The following is a 24,046-nucleotide window of genomic DNA, read 5'->3' as shown; positions in this document are numbered from 1 at the left end:
CTGACTAATTAATATTTAGTCTGCTGTTAAATATTTAGCACCCAAATAACTTAACTCAATAACTAAATATTTAGATTAAAGTAAACTTTTTGCTTGCTAAATGTTCAGTTTGGAGCTAAATATTTAGCTAGCTTGAACAAGGCAGATATTTCCTGGAGGAGTCATGCTGTGGGACTGCTGTTGTCTCGATTTGCTCTGCATTTTAATAAATTAGACATCACACAATGAGTCACAGATTAATACTGGGACTAAACCAACATGATGTGTGACAGAAGGTGAGAGTTGACCTGAGGAGTTGGTTTCATATCAGTCATAATGAATTATAATGTTGATAAGTTTTGACAGTCAGAACAAACTAAATGTTAGAGCTTAACAGGAAACACGCGCCATGTGTAATTGATGCCATTATAACTTTGAGGGTGTCATCATTTATTCCTCAACAGAGATGGTATCTTTAAAATGCTTTGAAAGGAAAACAGTAAATTTTGCTGATTTATTTACTTGCTTTTGAAAGCCGCTTAATAATTTACACTGAGATCTGGTGCCCCCTAGCGGAGAAAGGGGTTGATCGCAGGTCTGACAGACAGTAAGGACTTTCATCTGGTCTGCTGTCCGTTCAGAGACTCATTAAACTATTTCAAGCATCTGTATGGGACAGTTCATACAGAGTGAAACAATACGGCAATAACATGTGGATAGTTGTAGTAAAAATAACAAAATGAGCTGTTTGAGATAAACAGCTAAGAATAACGCTCAGCCTTTTATTAAGAAATCTCGATGAGTCACATGGTGAATGAAAAAGTCCGAGTCTTCTTCCCCCAACAGACGCTGATTATTTTGCTTCTTTTCATCCCATGATGCCAGAACATGACCGTCCCAACATAGCCGAGTCGATTACGTTCAAAACATTTAATCTGCAGTGCCGTTTGCGCTCGCCAGGTGGCAGTAGGGTCCAACCAAAAGCTTTACGGAGAGACACCGGGCGGATATGACGTCAGCCGGTATGAAAACATGGTTGAACAGGCTGAGATCCGCGTGGTTCACCAAGGTGGCAGTAATATAACCTTTAGGGAGCCGGTTTTAAGCTCCGACTCCAGGTTAGTGACTTATTTTAGTGCGGTTTATAAAGATAATGTCAGATATTTAGTTGGTGTTAACGGGACAGCGGATGTCTGAGCGTTAGCAGCTAATGCTACATGCTGCGCTTCTGTTTCTGTGGTGCTATTAACTCAAAAACTTACTGAACGCAACTTTACAGTAAAATCATGTAAATAAAACCTGCCAGAATGACGCGCTACTCTAAAATCACGACTATAAAATCTGCATTTGTACGAAACTTTGCCCATAAAAGCTGCCTGAATTCCGAGTTTCCACAATTATGACTATAAAACCTGGCATTAAAGCCGAACGGCGATGTTTTATGTCCGCAGGTTCCTTCTCTGCGCTTCGGGACACAATGTGAAGGTGTTCAGTACAGTCACCGAGGAGTGTGTCCAGGAGCTGCGGGGCCACACGGACCTGGTGACCGGTGTGCTGCTCAGACCTTCCAACCATCTGCAGGTAAACAGCCACAATTCACTGTGTTGTCGTGTCAGCCAGATAACCTGACTTCACCGCAATCAGCCCCTCAGGAAACCAGCTGAGAAATGAAAACATTCAGGAAGAAAAGTAAAATGTAGTTTTTTTTCAGTGCACAGGTAAAAATCAAATCAGTTTCCATACCATGAACCAGAGCAAGAAAACCACAAATTTCTGATTATTATGAGTAAAATATATTCTGAGCATAAAATAATATTTGATTTACATTCTTGTTTTTTAACCTTTGACCTGTGATTGTGTCTGATGATGTGAAACATTGAAATCCAGATGCATCTCAATACATTAGAATCTCATTAAAAATGAATTAATTTCAGTAATTTAGTTCAAGAACAAGCTTACCTTCGTGAACTGAATGAATGTTTGATGCTTTATTAGACATGAATTCTGTGGTTAAACCTGCAGGCCTACTCCTGCTCAGCAGATGGCACTGTGAGGCTCTGGGACTTCACCGATGGGATCCTCATTAAGGTAAAAACTTCTCCATCATCTGAATCAATCAGCTTGATCAAACCTTCAGGTTTTAACTTCCTTTCTGAGCTGGTTCCACCTGAACCAGGCTGTTTCTAACAGAGCCGACTCCAGGCTAGTGACTTATTTTAGTGCGGTTTATAAAGCTAATTTCAGATATTTAGTTGGTGTTAACGGGACAGCGGATGTCTGAGCGTTAGCAGCTAATGCTACATGCTGCGCTTCTGCGATGCTATTTACTCAAAAACTTACTGAACGCAACTTTACAGTGAAATCAGTGAAGCTTCTCTTCCTGTTTCCTGTTTCAGACGTACGTCATCGGGTATCCCATCTGCTCCATCTATGCCTCGGCCAGCCATGATGGCGTCGTCTTCATCGCCACGCCAACAAAAGGATACAAAACTCTGGGTAAGTTTGAGTTCCTTCCAGCCCAATGAGACGTTTTGGTCTAAAACTCTCTTTGTCGCACTTCCATCTGAATATTTGTCTGCATCTTTTTTTTTTTATTGCATTAAAAGTTAAAACCTTGGAAAGATATTCTAGTTTTTAATCTGTTAATCAGGTTCTTCAGCACAGATTATGAAATGTGGACTGTGGATGCTAAACATTAGCGTTAGCTGCTGCATGTTAGCATTGAGGTGCTATTTTAGGCTAGTTTAGCTTCGTTTCTTGGCTAACTCTTTTAGCACATCTTGAACACAGCGATGGCCTTTTTCAGCGTCCAATCAGATTGAACAGAAATGAACCGATAAAAGCAGCGTCATTGTTTCTGTTAGCGGATGTAGCTGTGCATCAGATTTATGGATGTACTGGGAACAAGTGAACATAAAGGTTCTGACTGCAATCTGTTAAAATTTATGAAATTAATTAATCAAAATGGACACGTAAGACACTTCAAACATCTGTTTAAAAATATGAAACTTTGATATATTCTGAACGTAGCGCCATCTGGTGGACGAGCATGAAACTTAATGAAATGTTGACATTAGTTTATATTCACACAGACTTGGATGGATCAGAAACGGAGATTTTAACTGAATCTTCATTCATTTTTATGTATTTAAAACAGAATTATTCAATAAATATGATCTAAATTTGTAAATAAAATCTCATCTCTGTCTGGTTGCAGATTCTCAGCAGCTCCTCGCCGTTCATCTCCCTCAGACCGCCGGCCAGCTGGTGGAGACCTCTGAGCTCTCCGCTGTGCTCTCCGATGTCGCTGCCAACCCGGCCACCGTCGCCTTCGGCAGAGCGGTGCGCCTCTCTCTCTCTGTTCCTCTCTCGCCCCGGCTCTGTTCTGCTCTCTGATTGGCTGCCGTCTCCCCACAGGGAGAGTACGTGGCCTCGACTAATGGCGTTCAGCTGCAGATCTTCTTCTTCAAGAAGCAGAAGTCCTTCAGGTCAGTTCAGCTCTGTAATTAATTGTTTGATAAATTTTATTTTTGAAAAAGCCAGGCAGCCAAGTTAATATAAATAGCATTTTATTGAGAATATAAAGCAAAATTTGGGTCATGAGAATAAACTTTTCTCAATATATGATAATGAGAAATCATAATTTTTTTCACAATAAATAAGAATAAATGATAACAATAGCTGATAATTATTTATAAGTTATTGTTTTTTTTTCTGCTGTGCATCCAGATTCTCTCTGAAGGAAAACAGCCGTAGCGGCTGCAGCAACACCTTCACCTGCGTCGCCTGCCACCCGACGGACGACTGTGTCGCCACGGGACACGAAGACGGAAAGATCCGGCTCTGGTGAGTCCCGCTGGTCTGGGTTGAACTTCCCGGTCCTGGTGATCTCTGACCTCTATGACCTTTCAGGAGAAACTTCGACCAGAAGAGGGAGTACACCTACCGCACCCTGCATTGGCACCACGGCGCCGTGCGCGCGCTTCGCTTCACTCCCGAAGGTAACGCAACCCCCGTGACGCGTCCGTCCGCGACGCGTCCCGCGCAGCGCATCCCGCCGCAGCGCATCCCGCCGCAACGCGTCCCGCCGCCGCAACGCGTCCCGCCGCCGCAACGCGTCCCGCCGCCGCAACGCGTCCCGCCGCCGCAGCGCGTCCCCCCACGCGTCCCGCTGATGTTTTCTGACCCTTTGTGTTGCCGTTGCTCCTCCAGGCTCCAACCTGCTGAGCGGCGGCGTGGAGTCGGTTCTGGTCCAGTGGCGGTACCAGCAGGAGAGCCAGCGGGACTTCCTGCCACGGCTCGGCGCTGCCATCACACACATCGCCGTGTCACCAGACGGGGCGCTGTTCTGCACCTCCCACAGCGACAACAGTAATGAACAGAAAACGCTCTCAGGGAAAAGAAAGTACACCCTCCTTTGGTGCACTTAAAGCTGCACCAACTTTGATAAAATATTTCTTCCATATTTGTTCAAACTGTCACCATGTTGACATATTTTGTTATGACGCAGATAATCAGTGAAGTTATTGATTTCCTCCCTGAGCTCGCAGCGCTGACAGCCAATCAGAGGCAGGGGGCGGGACCCAACGCTGTCAATCATCCTCCATTTGTTAATGCTAAGGCTCGTTAGCATAGCCACTGATGACAGGGTATAAACGGTTTTCCTGTAACGGTGAGTAGTTTCTCCACTATCAACACATTTAGCAGAGAGTACATGAGGTGATTGACAGCACTAAGCCCCGCCTCCTGGCTCTGATTGGTTGTTTATAGTTATTTGGGAGCAGAAGGACTTTTCCACAGATTATCTGTCTCACAACTTGGTGACGGTCTGGACGGATCGCTTCTGGTCAGGTTGGATCGATTCTAGTTGGGTCGGTTCTGGCCGGGTTGGACATCCTGCTGTCTGGATTTGTGTCTCAGAAGTTTTATTCTCCTTTCAGAAACCCAGGAAGTGAAGCGGGGTGTACTTTCTTTGTGTCCTTATTGATCAGCTGCAGCGTTTCTTTGTTGTTGATATTTTTCTGTTTCCTGTCCAGAAATCACGGTCATCCAGAGTTGTGTGAAAGTGTCGTCCATCATTCAGGGTCTGGTCAAAGGTCAGCTGATCGCATCATTTTATTCTCATTTTAAAAACTTTTTATTCGTCTTGGAGACGCTCGAGCTGATCGGTTGTAATAAAGCGTTGATGTTTTAATTCACCTCGTCTCCTGATCTGGTTGCTGTAGCAACGCTGTTGTTTCCATGCGTCTCTGCAGGCGAAGCCGTCCAGACGGACCTGATGGTCGACCCGCGCAGCAAAGCTCTGGTTCTGAACGGGAAACCGGGTCACCTGCAGTTCTACTCCCTCCAGAGAGACAGACTGCTGTTCAACGTGAGGCTGGAACCAAACGCTTAATCTGACTTTAATCTGGAGATCTGAGTTCATAATTTAGAAATATGAATGTGGATTATAATCTGTGATGTAATAATCTGGTAGATTATAATCTGTGATGTAATAATCTGGTAGGTTATAATCTGGTAGATTATAATCTGTGATGTAATAATCTGGTAGATTATAATCTGTGATGTAATAATCTGGTAGATTATAATCTGGTAGGTTATAATCTGGTAGATTATAATCTGTGATGTAATAATCTGGTAGGTTATAATCTGGTAGGTTATAATCTGGTAGGTTATAATCTGTGATGTAATAATCTGGTAGATTATAATCTGTGATGTAATAATCTGGTAGATTATAATCTGTGATGTAATAATCTGGTAGGTTATAATCTGGTAGATTATAATCTGTGATGTAATAATCTGGTAGATTATAATCTGTGATGTAATAATCTGGTAGATTATAATCTGGTAGGTTATAATCTGGTAGATTATAATCTGTGATGTAATAATCTGGTAGGTTATAATCTGGTAGATTATAATCTGTGATGTAATAATCTGGTAGGTTATAATCTGTGATGTAATAATCTGTTAGGTTATAATCTGTGATGTAATAATCCCCCAGCTGGACGTGGTGCAGCAGGAGTTCATTCACCAGGAGGGTCTGGACCAGTTCCAGGTTGTCATGGCGACGCTGGACAGCGCCGGCGCCTGGTTGGCCACGTGGAAGAGAGGAAGCAGGAAGCGGCGGAGGCAGAGCTTAATCTGAAGCTGTGGGCGTTTGATGAGCCGAGCCAGAGGTACCAAGTTCTTCCTCGCCGAGGCGGTCCAGAACCTTCAGAACCTCTGACACCTCTCTCTCTCTCTGCCTCTCTCTCTCTCTTTCTCTTTCACTCTCTCTGTCTCTCTCTCTCTCTGCCTCTCTCTCTGTCTCTCTCTCTCTCTCTCTGCCTCTCTCTCTCTTCCTCTCTCTCTCTCTGCCTCTCTCTCTCTGCCTCTCTCTCTCTCTTCTCTGTCTGTCTCTCTCTGCCTCTCTCTCTCTCTCTCTCTCTGTCTCCCTCTCTCTCTCTGTCTCTCTGTGTCTCTCTCTCTCTCTCTCTGTCTCTCTCTCTGTCTCTCTCTCTTTCTCTCTGCCTCTCTCTCTCTCTGCCTCTCTCTCTCTGCCTCTCTCTCTCTCTCTCTCTGTCTGTCTCTCTCTGTCTCTCTCTCTCTCTCTCTCTCTCTCTCTCTGTCTCCCTCTCTCTCTCTGTCTCTCTGTCTCTCTCTCTCTCTCTCTCTGCCTCTCTCTCTGTCTCTCTCTCTCTCTGTCTCTCTCTCTGTCTCCCTCTCTCTCTCTGTCTCTCTCTCTCTCTCTCTCTCTCTCTCTCTCTCTGTCTCTCTCTCCTTCTGTCTGTCTCTTTCTCTGTCTTTCTCTCTTTCTCTCCGCTCCAGCTTCGTTCTCAACACCACCGTCTCAATGCCTCACGAGGCCCGGATTACGGCCGTGACCTTTGACCCCGCGGCCCGCGCCCAGACCTCCCTGCTGGTCTCCTGCGGCCGAGACGGACTCTTCAAAGCCTGGAGGCTGGCGGCGCCGCCCACCCGGACGGTGAGAACCCAGCTGGACCGGGTCCAGACTGACAGTGATCTGACTTTAATCTGAGGCATGCTGGTCTCCATACCGGGATTAACCTTTGACCCCATTGTCAGGACTGACTGGAGGGACGACGAAAATCTGAAACTTAATTTCTTTTATTTCCAAAATGAAAAGTGTCAAAACAATCAAATAAGACAAAACAACAAAAATAATAAAAAGCATTAATCTGTTACTTTACAGGTTATTTAGTCTGTTTATGTTGCCTTCAATCTGGAATTGTCAAACTTTAGTTGGTAACAATCCGACTGTCCTGTCTGCAGAAGGTGGGCCTTCCTGGTCATGTGACTTCGTGTCGGCCTATCACGGCCTGGCGCCGCAGCGCTGCTGTTTCTCCTCCGACGGCGCTGCTGGCCGTCGGCTTCCAGGAAGTGGTTACCGTCTGGAGCCCCGCCTCCTGGGAGCTGCTGCTCACGCTGTCGCAGCCGCCGGGCAACATCAGGTACACAGGAACCTTAGTACCTAAATAAGTGTTTAGCAAGATTTTATCTGTTTGTAAAAATCTCAAATTAATCGCAAATTCGCTTCATTCTTGAATTGTGGAACGATGGGCCAAACAAAATCATCCAGAGGGCTGTAAATGGCCCCCGAACCACACTGTGGGCATTCCCAATTTAAACTTCTTTTAAATCTTCTTTTATTGTTAAATGAAAGAGATGGAAAGTTTGAAGCACCTTAAAATGGTTTATTAGTCATTCACCATTAATGGCCGATTCCTTTTGTTGCTGTGAAACATTTAACCACTAGGGGTGCCAGAGGACAAAAAACAAACATTTTACTCAATAAAGGGATAAAATTTGTTTTCACTAAGGATTCTATATGAAGCCAAACCTTTTTGATGTTTTGAGTGTTGTTTGGTTGTCAATTAATTAATCAGTTTGCTGCTTTTAAGAAATTATTTAGTAATGACCTAAAATTATGAGCCACTATCTTAAGGGATTATTTTGAACAGTAAAATATCCCTGATTTTTATACGGTTTTCATTAATCAGGATCAAAATGTTTAACATTTCTACTTACTTAGAATTTCCTGTTAAATATTTAACAAAAATAAATCACAGCTTTGCTAAAAACAGTTTTAGGTCAACCAAACCGACGGCCCACTTTACGCTTTACTGTCTGAAGAATTCAGGACTTCCTTTGGTCTCCCAGCAACCAGCACAGCCATGTGTGGTGGCAATTTGGAGGTGTGTGCATGTTTCACTGCATACAGGCTTTGATGTGCAAAAGGTTTAAGAGTTTAATAGATTAATCTCCTAACGTCTCACTGGAGGAATATTTCTGTAGATTAGCAAACATGCTGCTACTAGCATCATGAACACCTGCTAGCATCATGAACACCTGCTAGCCTCATGGAGCACCTTCTAGCCTCATGGAACACCTGCTAGCCTCATGGAGCACCTGCTAGCCTCATGGAGCACCTGCTAGCTTCATGAAATACCTGCTAGCCTCACGTAGTACCTGCTAGCCTCACGTTGCACCTGCTGGCCAAATGCACCTGCTAGCCTCATGGAGCACCTGCTAGCCTCATGTAGCAACTGCTAGCCTCATGGAACACCTGTTAGCATCAGGAACAACTGCTAGCATCATGAACACCTGCTAGCATCATGAACACCTGCTAGCCTCACGTAGCACCTGCTAGCCTCATGGAACCCTTGTTAGCATCAGGAAACCTGCTAGCATCCCGGAGTACCTGCTAGCATCATGAACACCTGCTAGCCTCACGTAGCAGCTGCTAGCCTCATGGGACACCTGTTAGCATCAGGAACACCTGCTAGCATCACGGAGCACCTGCTAGCATCATGAACACCTGCTAGCATCACGGAGCACCTGCTAGCCTCATGGAACACCTGCTAGCCTCACGTAGCACCTGCTAGCCTCACGGAACACCTGTTAGCATAAGGAACACCTGCTAGCCTCACGGAGCACCTGCTAGCATCACATAGCACCTGCTAGACTCATGGAACACCTGTTAGCATCAGGAACACCTGATAGCATCACAGAGCACCTGCTAGCATCATGAACACCTGCTAGCATCACGGAGCACCTGCTAGCCTCATGGAACACCTGCTAGCCTCACGTAGCACCTGCTAGCCTCATGGAACACCTGTTAGCATAAGGAACACCTGGTAGCCTCACGGAGCACCTGCTAGCATCACATAGCACCTGCTAGACTCATGGAACACCTGTTAGCATCAGGAACACCTGCTAGCATCACGGAGCACCTGCTAGCATCATGAACACCTGCTAGACTCATGGAACACCTGTTAGCATCAGGAACACCTGCTAGCATCACGGAGCACCTGCTAGCATCATGAACACCTGCTAGCCTCACATAGCACCTGCTAGCTTCATGGAACACCTGTTAGCATCAGGAACACCTGCTAGCATCATGAACACCAGCTAGCATCATGGAGCACCTGCTAGCCTCATGGAACACCTGCTAGCCTCACGTAGCACCTGCTAGTCTCATGGAACACCTGTTAGCATCAGGAACAACTGCTAGAATCAGGAAACACCTGCTAGCATCACGGAGCACCTGCTAGCCTCATGGAACACCTGTTAGCATCAGGAACACCTGCTAGCATCACGGAGCATCTGCTAGCATCATGAACACCTGCTAGCATCCCGGAGCACCTGCTAGCCTCATGGAACACCTGCTAGCCTCATGTAGCACCTGCTAGACTCATGGAACACCTGTTAGCATCAGGAACTAGTAGGTGTTCCTGCTGGCATCAGGAACACCTACTAGCATTATGAACACCTGCTAGCATCACGGAGCACCTGCTAGCCTCATGGAACACCTGCTAGCCTCACGAAGCACCTGCTAGCATCACGTAGCACCTGCTAGCCTCATGGAACACCTGTTAGCATCAGGAACACCTGCTAGCATCACGGAGCACCTGCTAGCATTACATAGCACCTGCTAGCATCACGGAGCATCTGCTAGCATCATGAACACCTGCTAGCATCACAGAGCACCTGCTAGCCTCATGGAACACCTGCTAGCCTCACGTAGCACCTGCTAGCCTCATGGAACACCTGTTAGCATAAGGAACACCTGCTAGCCTCACGGAGCACCTGCTAGCATCACATAGCACCTGCTAGACTCATGGAACACCTGTTAGCATCACGGAGCACCTGCTACCCTAATGGAACACCTGCTAGCCTCACGTAGCACCTGCTAGCCTCATGGAACACCTGTTAGCATAAGGAACACCTGCGAGCCTCACGGAGCACCTGCTAGCATCACATAGCACCTGCTAGACTCATGGAACACCTGTTAGCATCACGGAGCACCTGCTAGCCTCATGGAACACCTGCTAGCCTCACGTAGCACCTGCTAGCCTCATGGAACACCTGTTAGCATCAGGAACAACTGCTAGCATCAGGAACACCTACTAGCATCATGAACACCTGCTAGCATCACGGAGCACCTGCTAGCCTCATGGAACACCTGCTAGCCTCACGTAGCACCTGCTAGCCTCATGGAACACCTGTTAGCATCAGGAACAACTGCTAGCATCAGGAACACCTACTAGCATCATGAACACCTGCTAGCATCATGGAGCACCTTCTAGCCTCATGGAACACCTGCTAGCCTCATGAAGCACCTGCTATCCTCATGGAACACCTGTTAGCATCAGGAACACCTGCTAGCATCACGGAGCACCTGCTAGCATCACATAGCACCTGCTAGCCTCATGGAACACCTGCTAGCCTCACGTAGCACCTGCTAGCCTCACGTAGGACCTCCTAGCCTCATGGAACACCTGTTAGCATCAGGAACACCTGCTAGCCTCACGGAGCACCTGCTAGCATCACGGAGCATCTGCTAGCATCATGAACACCTGCTAGCATCACAGAGCACCTGCTAGCCTCATGGAACACCTGCTAGCCTCACGTAGCACGTGCTAGCCTCATGGAACACCTGTTAGCATAAGGAACACCTGCTAGCCTTACGGAGCACCTGCTAGCATCACATAGCACCTGCTAGACTCATGGAACACCTGTTAGCATCACGGAGCACCTGCTAGCATCACATAGCACCTGCTAGCATCACGGAGCATCTGCTAGCATCATGAACACCTGCTAGCATCACGGAGCACCTGCTAGCCTCATGGAACACCTGCTAGCATCACATAGCACCTGCTAGACTCATGGAACACCTGTTAGCATCACGGAGCACCTGCTAGCCTCATGGAACACCTGCTAGCCTCACGTAGCACCTGCTAGCCTCATGGAACACCTGTTAGCATCAGGAACAACTGCTAGCATCAGGAACACCTACTAGCATCATGAACACCTGCTAGCATCATGGAGCACCTGCTAGCCTCATGGAACACCTGCTAGCCTCACGAAGCACCTGCTAGCATCACGTAGCACCTGCTAGCCTCATGGAACACCTGCTAGCCTCACGTAGCACCTGCTAGCCTCACGTAGGACCTCCTAGCCTCATGGAACACCTGTTAGCATCAGGAACACCTGCTAGCCTCACGGAGCACCTGCTAGCATCACGGAGCATCTGCTAGCATCATGAACACCTGCTAGCATCACGGAGCACCTGCTAGCCTCATGGAACACCTGCTAGCATCACGGAGCATCTGCTGCATCATGAACACCTAGCACCTGCTAGCCTCATGGAACACCTGTTAGCATAACAAACAGCCACCTGCATCACATTTAGTCACATCATCACGGAGCACCTGCTAGCCTCATGGAACACCTGCTAGCCTCACGTAGCACCTGCTAGCCTCATGGAACACCTGTTAGCATCAGGAACAACTGCTAGCATCAGGAACACCTACTAGCATCATGAACACCTGCTAGCATCATGGAGCACCTGCTAGCCTCATGGAACACCTGCTAGCCTCACGAAGCACCTGCTAGCATCACGGAGCATCTGCTAGCCTCATGGAACACCTGCTAGCCTCACGTAGCACCTGCTAGCCTCACGTAGGACCTGCTAGCCTCATGGAACACCTGTTAGCATCAGGAACACCTGCTAGCCTCACGGAGCACCTGCTAGCATCACGGAGCATCTGCTAGCATCATGAACACCTGCTAGCATCACGGAGCACCTGCTAGCCTCATGGAACACCTGCTAGCTCTCACGTAGCACGTGCTAGCCTCATGGAACACCTGTTAGCATAATGAACACCTGCTAGCCTTACGGAGCACCTGCTAGCATCACATAGCACCTGCTAGACTCATGGAACACCTGTTAGCATCACGGAGCACCTGCTAGCATCACATAGCACCTGCTAGCATCACGGAGCATCTGCTAGCATCATGAACACCTGTTAGCATCACGGAGCACCTGCTAGCCTCATGGAACACCTGCTAGCATCACATAGCACCTGCTAGACTCATGGAACACCTGTTAGCATCACGGAGCACCTGCTAGCCTCATGGAACACCTGCTAGCCTCACGTAGCACCTGCTAGCCTCATGGAACACCTGTTAGCATCAGGAACAACTGCTAGCATCAGGAACACCTACTAGCATCATGAACACCTGCTAGCATCATGGAGCACCTGCTAGCCTCATGGAACACCTGCTAGCCTCACGAAGCACCTGCTAGCATCACGTAGCACCTGCTAGCCTCATGGAACACCTGTTAGCATCAGGAACACCTGCTAGCATCACGGAGCACCTGCTAGCATCACATAGCACCTGCTAGCCTCATGGAACACCTGCTAGCCTCACGTAGCACCTGCTAGCCTCACGTAGGACCTGCTAGCCTCATGGAACACCTGTTAGCATCAGGAACACCTGCTAGCATCATGGAACACCTGTTAGCATCAGGAACACCTGCTAGCCTCACGGAGCACCTGCTAGCATCACGTAGCACCTGCTAGCCTCATGGCACACCTGTTAGCATCAGGAACACCTGCTCGATAGCTGTGATCAGGACAGAACTGCAGCGGTGCTGCTGCTGTATCTTCCTCTGGATCGGACCTATAATAATAATAATTAACAGAAATCTTCCCCACGTCTGATCTGAATTTAATTGGCTTTATTAATTTCTGTCGGGCCGTCTGCACTGGATCAGAACATGTTGGTCATGAACTTCAAACTCTTTCAGAACTGAAATCTATAAATCTTCATTATGAAAATCACCTGCAGTCTCTAAACAGGGAGGTTTTCTTTTATTCTGGATGTTTTTTCAGGCCTTCCTCATTGTGAGCTGACCCAGCAGGAACTAGCTGCAGTTTCTGCTGTAATGTTGGCAGCTGTTCCTGGGCTTTCATGGCGCTCCGGGTCACAGAGGACACCAGAACCGTGCCGCCTTTCTGCTCGGCTCATTATGTAACAATCCACCTTCAGCCACAGACTAAACCGAGCGACTCCTTTTCTTCAGGGAGCAGTGAGCTGCAGCGCTCAGAGGAAAATGTTTGGGTTTGTAAGAACCAGGCGGGTCGGCTCAAACTCTCTGAGCTCCTCAGAGTTAAAATGAGACGTTTGAAGCAGGAAGAAGCTCATTTCCAGCTGTTGTTACAGCTGTGAGGTGCTTCTCTTACATAACGTCTGCCTATAGAGGTCAGCCCTCTGGAAACCAGACGCTGATCTAGTCGACGTCTGCCGGACCAGAGGAAACCGTGGAAACTGAGGCGCTCGCCTCAGGTCTGAGGGTTTCCATAAAAAACCTCAGAATGAGATCAGAACCGGCCTCAGAATGAGATCAGAAACCGGCCCATTATAACAGTAACTGTTGGTGGTCTCATGGCTTGACGGATATTTGAATCATTTCGTGTTTAAGTCCTCCAGTTGTGGTCTAGTTAAAGCTGAGCTGGGTGTTTTGGTCTGAACCTGGTTATTGTAGCTCCTCCCTTTCCTCTTTGACCTCTGACCTGAGCTGTGTTTGACAACAAATGAGGTACGTGAGGCCCCGCCCCTCCACAGGTGGTGAAGAACAGTTCATCCAGACGAAACATGTTGGAGAAACATGAATGAACACAAGGCTTCGACTTAGCAAACCTCACTGAATGTGTTTAGATCGCAGGTTCCCAACAAACTGTTGATGTACCAATGATATTCAAAACACGCTAGCCTATAAGCTAGCATTAGCACAATGCTACTGCTAGCAACGCAGCCAGAACGTCCACAGTGTCGTGACTCGAGTGGGTTAATGTTAGAATAATTATTTTTGTTATCATTCTTACATTGGTAGTTATAATAGATTTAGTATTCACATCCCTGAGAAAAGCTGAGAAAAGCTCTCATACTTGTTAGACCTTGAAGCTGCAGCCACTTGTATCTTCGGGATACTCCTATCTGCCTCCCCACATTCCTTTTCTACTTTGTAATAAAAGAGAAGCCCTAACAAAGGGTCTTCAGAGCGCTCAGTGAACAGCTTGAAGCAGCGGTTTGCTGGGTTCTCTCCTTTTGCAAAAGCTTTTATAAAATTCACTTACGTTGTCTGTTTGTTCTTTATTTAAATTCATAAATACCTATCAGTTAATATAACAAATCACCAAACATTTTGACTTGTAGCTTTGATGTCCTTGAACTTGGATTAAAAAACAGCTGGAAGGTCATGACCTTGATAGTAGTTCTATCAAGATCTATGATGTAACAGTTCCAAAAACTGTTACATCATAGAGAGAAAACTGAACGGTGTGAAAAACCTGCAGCAGTACCAGAGAAACTCCACAATAAGATGAGCTACAAAGGGGATTTTGTTGTTGTTGAGGAGCAGATGATGTGTGGGTAACATTTCTTCCTTCATCAGGGATCTCTGCTTCGGCCGCCTGAGCTGCTCCAAGTTTCTCCTGGGAACAACCAGCAGCAACCAGCTGTGCTGCTGGAACCTGCTCACCTGCTCCTGTAAGCCTCCACAGCGCCACCATGTGCACAACCATGTGCACAACATGCTAACACATCTTCTGTCTCCACAACACTCAGGAGAAAGACAAGAAGCAAACGCTCATTTAATCAGATTCAGCTTCAGCAGGAAACTGCAGCTGATCTTAGAGGGTTGGCTAATGCTAGTGCCAGAACGCTAGCGTTAGCCAACTGGCTACTTAGCTATCAGGCAGTCAGGTTACCAAGCTGTTTGAACTGAACCTGCTTCCTGTTTCCTGTGTGTCCTGCAGTGGAGTGGAGCACATCCATGGAGGTGAGCCTGCTGCTGGCAGACCCGCTGTCTGACAACATGGCCGCCTTCTGCCACCAGGACGGAAACACAGACCGTAGGTCCAAACCAGCGCTCGGCTTTACTTAACCAGAGCTGCAGGAGAGCTGCTGCTTCACTTTCTGCTAACTGCAGCTCAGCCTGTTGGAATCAATCAATCGCATGATGAGTTCAAATTAGATCAATCATTTCTGTCTCATTAATATTTTTTGAAGAGACATTTTGTTTCGGGAGATTTTATAATCCATTTTATTCATGGTTTCTGTTGTGTTCAGGTTTTATTTCTGTTTTATTTGTTTTTAGATGTTTGTGCTTTGAGTTGGATCATATTCATGTTGATTATGATCATTCTCATAGATCATATGAGAATTAAGCAGCTGCTTGGAACCCCTGCACCACCAGGGGGCCCCCAAGAGCTCTGAGTTATTTTATGTATATATGTATATTTATAATAACACTGTAAACTAAATACAATTATACTTGGAAAAACAATTTCTAAATATATTGCTACACAAATAATGATTAATCTTTTAAGTAGGAAATATAAGATATCAAACTTGTTTTACTGTAAATTTTTTTTAATCAGCTGATATTACTTCAAAAAATATGTTTAAATGTCATTCTGTATTCCAAAGTCTAACTCATGTTTTTTAGTTACTCCTGTAGTGTTAAAACAACCATAGTAAGATAATCATGCTAATGCTAGTTAGATTAGTAAGGATGAAGCAGCATCATGTTGGGGTCCCAAATAAAAATCTGCTGAGGGCCCCAGAAAGGTTTGGACCAGCCCTGATCTGGACGTTTAATTGACTGTTTTAAATCTTCTTTACAAAATGAAAGTTAATTAGTGGGTGAACTTGCATTATTATCTTATTACCATTATATTACTTGAAAATGGACTCTAAACAACAATATTATTGTTTGTCGTAATAATTTCTGTCCTCCAGTAAAATCTGTGATGGGCTTCATTGCAGCCCACATGTTTAGGTGCAGAGAAAGAAATCAAATATTAAACCTCAGCGCTCGTTTTAGCGCCGAGGGAGGAGGCTGCAGGAGAGCCGGTTTATAGTTACACCTCTCCTCTGTTTTCAGTTTTTGTCTTCAAGCCCAGTGAGCCGCGGCCGCTGTTTTCCCAGAAGGCCGTGTGCTCGGGGCGGTGAGCCGCGCCATCTTCGCCCCCAGGGAGGTGGCGCTGGAGAGCTGCGAGGAGAGCAGCCGGTGGCTGAACCGCTCACAGCTCTACTTCCTGACGCCGCTCATGGTAAACACCTGGGCCAAATATCGGCCAATCAGCAGCCAGCTCACTGTGGAGAGTCCCACTCTGACGCCCGGCTGCTTCAAAGAAAACCGTTCCATCATTCTGGGAATAAAAACCTGCTGGGGCTGAGAATAAACCCCAGCAGGTTTTATCCTAAACTCCAGCAGGTTTTATCCTAAACTCCAGCAGGTTTTATCCTAAACTCCAGCAGGTTTTATTCTAAACTCCAGCAGGTTTTATTCTAAACTCCAGCAGGTTTTATCCTAAACTCCAGCAGGTTTTATCCTAAACTCCAGCAGGTTTTATCCTAAACTCCAGCAGTTTTTATCCTAAACTCCAGCAGGTTTTATCCTAAACTCCAGCAGGTTTTATCCTAAACTCCAGCAGTTTTTATCCTAAACTCCAGCAGGTTTTATTCTAAACTCCAGCAGGATTTATCCTAAACTCCAGCAGGTTTTATCCTAAACTCCAGCAGGTTTTATTCTAAACTCCAGGAGGTTTTATCATAAACTCCAGCAGGTTTTATCCTAAACTCCAGCAGGTTTTATTCTAAACTCCAGCAGGTTTTATCCTAAACTCCAGCAGGTTTTATTCTAAACTCCAGCAGGTTTTATCCTAAACTCCAGCAGGTTTTATCCTAAACTCCCAGCAGTTTTTATCCTAAACTCCAGCAGGTTTTATCCTAAACTCCAGCAGGTTTTATCCTAAACTCCAGCAGTTTTTATCCTAAACTCCAGCAGGTTTTATTCTAAACTCCTGCAGGATTTATCCTAAACTCCAGCAGGTTTTATTCTAAACTCCAGCAGGTTTTATCCTAAACTCCAGCAGGTTTTATTCTAAACTCCAGCAGGTTTTATCCTAAACTCCAGCAGGTTTTATCCTAAACTCCAGCAGGTTTTATCCTAAACTCCAGCAGGTTTTATCCTAAACTCCAGCAGTTTTTTTATTCTAAACTCCAGCAGGTTTTATTCTAAACTCCAGCAGGTTTTATCCTAAACTCCAGCAGTTTTTATTCTAAACTCCAGCAGGTTTTATTCTAAACTCCAGCAGGTTTATTCTAAACTCCAGCAGGTTTTATCCTAAACTCCAGCAGGTTTTATCCTAAACTCCAGCAGGTTTTATCCTAAACTCCAGGAGGTTTTATCCTAAACTCCAGCAGGTTTTATCCTAAACTCCAGCAGGTTTTATCCTAAACTCCAGAAGGTTTTATGATGCTGTCTCTCCTGTGCAGGACCTGCTGACCTTCAGCACCAGAGCAGAGGAGGAACGTCTGATGGCTGCAAGCAAACAGGTGAGCAGATACCTCATGCTGGACATGAGGTCATGCTGGACGATACAGCATGACCTTTAGCCTCCATGTTGACTCTAGAAATGATGGCATAAACGTAGCTTTTAATGGAAACTTTGACTCAATTAGTTTACTCAAAGAATTCCCAGTCCTATCCACTCTTTACATCACACTTTATGCATTTTGATAACATGCTGCATCCTGTCCAGTTATTTATTTGTAATTATCTGACCACCAGGAGGCGCTCACAGGGCGTTGATCCTTAATGTAAAAGCAGTAACTTCCACCCCGTTGCTCCTAGTTTACGTTCAGCATTCTGAACTAATCCATCTGAAAAGACACAACGTTTGCTCTTCCACAAACTCTCCTTCATTTCTTGATACTTTGACCCACCTAACGTTTTCCAACATGGCGGCTGACATGCAAGGATGTTCCGTTTGGTAGAATTATCTCCATAATTCAAATTTGTGCAACTTTAGGGTAGACGGAAAAACAAAAAAATGCTGCATTCACAGGAAATGAAAGCAAAACAACAGCAAGTATAAAATGCTGCAAACTTGCACCACACCCATTAGTCCTCCAGACCAGTAGAGGGAGTCTGGAGTCAGTAATGACACTGGTGCAAACCTGCTGCTGCTCCATGAGGTTAGGAAAGACTTGAAGTATTGCGCAGCTTTTCTTTCTGCTGGTCGTCCTGTCTTCCCTGAGCTTCTGGTCCCAGATGATCAGCTGGTCGACTCCCCCTGGTGGCCTGGAGGACCAACGTTTCCCAGCGAGTTCTGCAGCTCCATGCTGGCAGAACGACGACGGTGTGATTATTTAGATGATGCTTAAATTCTGGACATTGTTTGGATATTTCTCTTGTTAAAACTCAAAAAAACATTTTAATTGCATTTTAAGGAAAAACAAATAGACCATTTTGTCTGCAAAGCGTCTTCATCTCCATGTTTGATGGGAGCCGTCCTGAGTAATGAGGCCGTGCCTGATGAGTGCCTGACCCGGTTCTGTTCTCACAGCGTTTGGTTCTCTCTCTTTTTCCTCCTTTACAGCTCGTGATTGACAGCAGCGTTGCCATGACGCCCTTCCAGCTGTTGCTGGGGAAACGCCGACCCCACCACCAAGCGGCGGTCGGACCGCCCGCCGAGCTCCCGGCGCCGCCTGGAGGTTCTGCTGCACTCAGAGAGGTCTGACTTCCCTGGAGGAAGCAGGAAGTAGGAAACAGGAAGTAGGAGCAGGTTGACTGAGCAGCTCGTTGTCGTTGCAGCTCCTGCAGAGTCCGGCTCACGTCCTGCCGGCCGCCGCCGCGCTCTGCTCCGCCTTCATGGAGGCTCTGCTCGGCGTCGCCCAGGGAACCAGGTCAGAACCAGAACTGGTCACAAGTTCAACATTTAGAAATGATTCAATGGTAAAAGTTGTGACTTGGATTGATGGTTTCTCACAGCATGTTGGTTCAGGAAGCGCTTCGTAGATTCAGTTACAGGAACAAACTCCAGCAGTTTGTTAATTTATCTGAAATGTGAGAATGAAGGTGATCCGGGATCTTCTGGAAGAACCGGCCCAAACAGCCAACAGAACCTTCAGCATGACTCGGCACTAAAAGCTGCTGCAGCAGAATCTGCTGTGACTCAGCAGCCTGGGTTGTTTTTCTGCTGAGTCATGCTAACATTTCCTCCGTTCCTGCAGGGAAAACAAAACCTCAGCGGGAGAAACGCCCAGCGACACCGAGGAGGAGGAGGAGCAGGATGAAGAGTCAGACCAGGAAATGGAAACCAGAACCACACGGCCAAAGGGGGCGCCGCTGGAGACGGACGGCGCCGACCCGGTTCTGAGCAGAGCCCAGGTCAGGGAGCTGAGGCGGGTCAGGAAACTGGACCACACTGGTTCTCCAGCCTGCTGGACTCCTGAGCACCAGAACCAGAACCTGGGAGAGGTTCTGGGTTTCCTTCCAGGAAGGAGAAGCGACAGGAAGCTGGTTCTGACCCAATTCATCCCGTTGGCTCCATCGGCCCGGTTCCGTCTGGTTCTGATGTTTATTTTATGACTCCTGACATGATGAACCTCACTGACGGTTTGTGCTGATCAGGCAGAACATTATGACCAGCGTCAGTCTGAGCCTAATCTGAGTCCAGATACTTTAGTAGAAACGATTTTAATGGGTTTAATATTCTGCAGACTGTCCCTTTAAGAGCCTTCGCTCGCACTGCGCTGCCTGTGGTCATAATGTTCTGCCTCGTTCCTGTTGCTTAGCTTTTACCAACTTCAGTTGCAGAAACTGAATTAGTTTTTCCTTAATTTTCTTACAGAAACAAGATTTTAATTGATTTGTTTCCTGAGACCAGAAAAGTTTTTTATTTATTCCAGTAAAATAAAAACTGAGTTTTCCTAAAATCTGCTGACTCATCATCTGGCTTTCCCCACTTCCTGTTAAATAATGTTGTGATGAAGACTCCATTGTCTTCCTCATCAGAAATCAGGTTATCAACGATTTAGTGAGCTAATATTTAATTTTCTGTTAAAATTCTTATTTTTAGCCTGAATTTAAATATTCAGCCTATTAATTATTGAGTTGGTTACATATTTAGTTGACTATATAATAAGCAAGTTGGATAAATATTTAGTTTTAATATTTGCATATTTAGCCTTATAACTTTGATTTACTAAATATTGAATTAACATTTAGTTTTGTTTCCTAACATGCAAATGTAAACAGTAAATTACCAAAAATAGCTTTTTTGGTTTGTCAGTTTAGTTTCCAAAATAAATATTCAGTCTGGATGGATGGATGGATGGATGGATGGATGGATGGATGGATGGATGATGGATTGATGGATGGATGGATGGATGGATGATGGATGGATGATAGATGGATGGATGGATGATGGATGGATGGATGATTGATGGATGGATGGATGGATGATGGTTGGATGGATGATGGATGGATGGATGGATGGATGGATGATGGTTGGATGGATGGATGGATGGATGGATGATGGATGGATGATAGATGGATGGATGGATGATGGATGGATGGATGATTGATGGATGGATGGATGGATGATGGATGGATGGATGGATGATGGTTGGATGGATGATGGATGATGGTTGGATGGATGATGGATGGATGGATGGATGGATGGATGGACGGATGGATGATGGTTGGATGATGGATGGATGGTTGGATGATGGTTGGATGACGAATGGATGACGGATGAATGGTTGGATGATGGTTGATGGTTGGATGATGGTTGGATGATGGATGGATGATGGATGGATGATGGTTAGATGATGTTGGATGACGGATGGATGGTTGGATGATGGTTGGTTGATGGTTGGATGATGGTTGGATGACGGATGGATGATGGATGATGGATGGATGGATGGATGATGGATGGATGGATGATGGATGATGGTTGGATGATGGATGGATGGATGGATGATGGTTAGATGATGGTTGGATGATGGATGGATGATGTTGGATGATGGTTGGATGGATGATGGATGGATCGATGGATGATGGTTGGATGGATGATGGATGGATGGATGATGGATGGATGGATGGATGATGGTAGGATGATGGATGGATGGTTGGATGATGGATGGATGATGGATGGATGACGAATGGATGACGGATGAATGGTTGGATGATGGTTGGATGATGGATGGATGGTTGGATGATGGTTGATGGTTGGATGATGGTTGGATGATGGTTGGATGATGGTTGGATGATGGATGGATGGTTGGATGATGGTTGGTTGATGGTTGGATGACGGATGGATGATGGATGGATGGATGGATGATGGATGGATGGATGGATGATGGATGGATGATGGATGGATGGATGATGGATGGATGGATGGATGATGGATGGATGGATGGATGGATGTTGGATGGATGGTTGGATGATGGATGATGGTTGGATGATGGTTAGATGATGGTTGGATGATGGATGGATGATGGTTGGATGATGGTTGGATGGATGGATGATGGTTAGATGATGGTTGGATGATGGATGGATGATGGTTGGATGATGGTTGGATGGATGATGGTTGGATGACGGATGGATGATGGTTGGATGATGGATGGATGGATGGATGATGGTTGGATGATGGATGGATGGATGGATGATGGTTAGATGATGGTTGGATGATGGATGGATGATGGTTGGATGATGGTTGGATGGATGATGGTTGGATGATGGATGGATGGATGGATGATGGTTGGATGATGGTTGGATGGATGATGGTTGGATGATGGATGGATGGATGGATGATGGTTGGATGATGGATGGATGGATGATGGTTAGATGATGGTTGGATGATGGATGGATGATGGTTGGATGATGGTTAGATGATGGTTGGATGATGGATGAATGACGGATGGATGATGGTTGGATGATGGATGATGGATGGATGATGGTTGGATGATGGTTGGATGATGGTTAGATGATGGTTGGATGATGGTTGGATGATGGTTGGATGGATGGATGATGGTTAGATGATGGTTGGATGATGGATGGATGATGGTTGGATGATGGTTGGATGGATGATGGTTGGATGACGGATGGATGATGGTTGGATGATGGATGGATGGATGGATGATGGTTGGATGATGGATGGATGGATGGATGATGGTTAGATGATGGTTGGATGATGGTTGGATGGATGATGGTTGGATGATGGTTGGATGGATGATGGTTGGATGATGGATGGATGGATGATGTTAGATGATGGTTGGATGACGGATGGATGATGGTTGGATGATGGATGGATGGATGATGGTTGGATGATGGATGGATGATGGTTAGATGATGGTTGGATGATGGTTGGATGATGGTTAGATGATGGTTGGATGGTTGGATGGATGATGGTTGGATGATGGTTGGATGGATGATGGTTGGATGATGGATGGATGGATGATGGTTAGATGATGGTTGGATGACGGTTGGATGATGGTTGGATGATGGATGGATGGATGGATGATGGTTGGATGATGGATGGATGGATGGATGATGGTTAGATGATGGTTGGATGATGGTTGGATGATGGATGGATGGATGGATGATGGTTAGATGATGGTTGGATGATGGTTGGATGATGGGTTGGATGATGGTTGGATGATGGATGGATGATGGTTGGATGATGGATGGATGGATGGATGATGGTTGGATGATGGATGGATGGATGGATGATGGTTAGATGATGGTTGGATGATGGTTGGATGATGGATGGATGGATGGATGATGGTTAGATGATGGTTGGATGATGGATGGATGATGGTTGGATGATGGTTGGATGATGGTTGGATGATGGATGGATGATGGTTAGATGATGGTTGGATGATGGATGGATGATGGTTGGATGATGGTTGGATGATGGTTGGATGATGGATGGATGATGGTAGGATGACGGATGGATGATGGACTCAACAACTTGTTTATTGTGAAACATTCAGGAAACATGGGAATCTGCAGGTTTAGTATTTAACATTTCGGCAATCGGTGCAGCTGGTGTTAGCTTGCTAACTGTTTAGCTTCATTGATCTCAGCATGCTAACTGGCTAACATTGCTAACTGAACAAAGGAGATGATTGTTGACTACAAGAGGAACAGGGTCAAAGGTCACACCCTATGAAGGTAGTGAGGAACATAAGCACGTGCTGTCGCCGTGACAACAAGTGGACTGGGTTGGTTTGGATCGTCTGTTGGAGCAGCAGAACCAACAGCATGAGTAGGAAGGCTGGTTCCGGTTCTGCTCTGGTTCTGTTCTGGTTCTGACTGTGGAACCTCTGGAGATGATGATGCAAAAAGGATTCTTTATAAAATCTAGATTGTGGCCGATCTGGACCGTCGTCTTCAGTCAGAGCTTTTTGGTGCGCTGCAGTACAGACTGCTACAGGAGATCATCAGCATCAATGGCTGTGAAGCATTTTGATGAGCTGCTATTTCATTTCCCTTTGAGATTCATAAAGTATTTTTGAACTGAATTTGAATTTAGCCTGAAACTAAAAATTTAGCTTGTTTAGTATATTTTAGTTTGTAGCTGACAACCTAAATATTTACATTAGCATGTTAGCAAAATACTAAAATATTCTGCTGGATCATTAAGAGCTTGAAACTCTTCCATGGTTTATTACCGTGTAAATAACATTTGGAATATTAATATCTGAGGCTAAATAATCCAAAAGATTGCTGTTCATTTTTTACAGTGTAGCTTTAAAATGGCCGCCCTTCCTTCCTGCTCAACTCATCTGATGATTTAGTTCCTCAGCAGAACCAGGAACTCGTTTGGGCCCAGCTGGGTTTACAGATCCTGATCAGACATTTTCCCATCAGATCAGTTTCCTTTTTCACTTCCTGCCTTCAGTTCGGTTCGTCATC

General features: G+C 45.8%; 1 pseudogene; it reads left to right on the top strand.

Moving 5' to 3' along the window:
* The first annotated feature begins 1,009 nt into the window (after window positions 1–1,009).
* On the top strand, window positions 1,010–19,683 carry LOC129355966 (WD repeat-containing protein 75-like; annotated as a pseudogene).
* Window positions 19,684–24,046: the final 4,363 nt, after the last annotated feature.

Source organism: Poeciliopsis prolifica, unplaced genomic scaffold (assembly GCF_027474105.1).
Source record: "Poeciliopsis prolifica strain line A6 unplaced genomic scaffold, Auburn_PproV2 SCAFFOLD152, whole genome shotgun sequence".
Classification (NCBI taxonomy): Eukaryota; Metazoa; Chordata; class Actinopteri; order Cyprinodontiformes; family Poeciliidae; genus Poeciliopsis; species Poeciliopsis prolifica.
This window is presented reverse-complemented; position numbering and strand designations above follow the sequence as displayed.